This window comes from Sinocyclocheilus anshuiensis, unplaced genomic scaffold (genome assembly GCF_001515605.1).
Source record: "Sinocyclocheilus anshuiensis isolate Anshui unplaced genomic scaffold, SAMN03320099.WGS_v1.1 scaffold188, whole genome shotgun sequence".
Taxonomy (NCBI): Eukaryota; Metazoa; Chordata; class Actinopteri; order Cypriniformes; family Cyprinidae; genus Sinocyclocheilus; species Sinocyclocheilus anshuiensis.
Genome location: NW_015555768.1, coordinates 1,134,894 through 1,137,030, shown reverse-complemented (window position 1 = coordinate 1,137,030; position 2,137 = coordinate 1,134,894). Strand labels below are relative to the sequence as shown.

General features: G+C 34.9%; 1 protein-coding gene across 1 annotated transcript in view; it reads right to left on the bottom strand.

Moving 5' to 3' along the window:
- The window catches only part of LOC107674373 (metabotropic glutamate receptor 6-like), a 69,619-nt gene continuing 67,482 nt past the window's right edge, over window positions 1-2,137 (bottom strand). The window contains exon 12 of the mRNA XM_016468335.1: window positions 1-531. The gene's annotated coding sequence lies outside the window, so the exon portion shown is untranslated. The remainder of the gene's footprint in view (window positions 532-2,137) is intronic.

Sequence of the window (2,137 nt, the reverse complement as noted above, 5' to 3'; positions counted from 1 at the left end):
ATCCTATGACCCCTTTAAATAAAATTGTGTATTATGAGCTGACAAAGCAGTGACTTTGCTGTACGGTTAACGGTGAGGAGAGTTTTTCTTCAGGGTCAGTCAGGATCTGTAATTTGATCAAATCTGGTGGTCTTTCAAATTTTTTTTTACTTGTTTAGTGTGTGCATATCCAAAGTTGCACCGCTGTAAATGTCTCATGCTAAAACCTCAACGCAATAAACACACAATACTCTTTCTGAGGTAAAAATGGAACAAAGAGATTTTTCCAAATCGCATTGTGCTATCCGCAAAGATCCTCTGGATGAGAAAAGCTTTTGGACACATTCTATCTATGATGCACTTTCAAGTGTTTGACAAAGATGCCCAAATAAGTATTTTCTGTTCGCAGTGTTAGCAGTTTGTCCTTCATAGTCTGTAACATCGGCTTTATTAACGTCCTCACCTGGCATTACAAAACACAACACAGGAAAACTCCCCCTTTGACTCTGTTCCTCAGTGATTTGAGATTCACACAGCTATTCCAAGGGTCACCTGTAAGTACAAAGACAGATCTGTGAATATGAGAAACTCAGCAACACTCAGCAAAAAAGTAGGTTGGTAGGCTGCATTTTAAAGGGTTGCTACAAAGACTCTACATCAAAGTAGAGACAAACTGTCTGCAAAAAAACCCATAAAATAGCCCCAAACCAACCAGCAAAGATTGCCTGGTTAGCATGATTCCGTTAACCTCTGCTGGTAGATACTGTAACTACACCCGCAAAAAAATCATCTTTCACTATTGATGGCCAATAGATACAACAGATATAGCTAGAATAGCTAGACCAATTAGATGGATAGCTAAAACGATATAGACAGACAGACAGACAGACAGACAGATAGATAGATAGATAGATTTTATCATTTGAATCTGTGAAGGGTCTACTTTTATTTGTGTACACTCACAATATCAACAAAAGACTGTGCTTTTGTAAAATAAAGAAAATATACAGGGTGCGCTTTCAGCTGTCTCAGTCTCCGCAAACTTCTTTCTGAAACACGTCACTAAAATGAACCAAAACTCAGAGAATACTTTACACACAGACATGAGAAACATGTCTATGGAAAGCTTGAAGTGTCTGCTTTTAAATGAAGTAAGTCTTATCGAAAAGTAAAAAAAAAAAAATCAGAATCGTTTTCAATTAAGGTTTTTTTTTCTGTCTTTAATGGTCACATAGTTAAACACAGTTAAGCCAGCATACACATATACCCTACACTCAGCAAGCAATGATGTATATAAAACACTGTATAGGCACATTTAAAGATACATTTTTCACTGTTAGGCAGGTTTATACTAAGAATGTTAAGTTTTATTAAATCTTAAAAGTCTTAAAAGTCAAGTTGCTGTTTTCATACCTTTGTAATATTTTTCAGTCAATATTAAATTACTGAAAGAACTACAATTTTCACTTTGTAGTGTATTTATTTTTAAGTTTTATATGTTTTCAAAGTAACTTAAAAGTACAGTAATTAGTAATCGGATTACTTTTTTACATGCAGTAATCAGTAATGTAATCAAATTACAATTTTCAAGTAGTAATCAGTAATTTGTAATCAATTGCTTTTGTTGAGTAACTTACACAACACTGATTGTTAATATACCTACCTATTGAAGTACTGAAATCTGTTTAGTACCTTTATAATACACTGATAACCACCAAAAGCAGGTGGTGATGAGAAAGTCACATGATAAACCAAAGCTCATCACATGCAGCTTTTCCATTAGCTGAGAAGAAAAATACTGATATATATCGAAGGTGCGCTGTGTCATTCACAAAAAATACTAAACACCAACATGGTAACACATGACACTAACCTAATGCAAATAAACATTAATTTAACAACATTAGATGTAACATACAACCCTAATGAACTGATAAGAAAAAACTAAGAAGAAACATAGTTATTTCTGTCAGGACCACTATCGTCAAAGATGATTGACAATTAGCATACAGTTTGGATTGGCGGTATAGTTCTGGCAATAACTTATTGCACATCCATGCAGCCTAGCGTGGATAAGAGCAGGGAGAGCAGCGATAACCCAGAAACCATATGCTGATATCCCCAACAAAAACTGACAGTGAAAATCTCAATGCCTTAC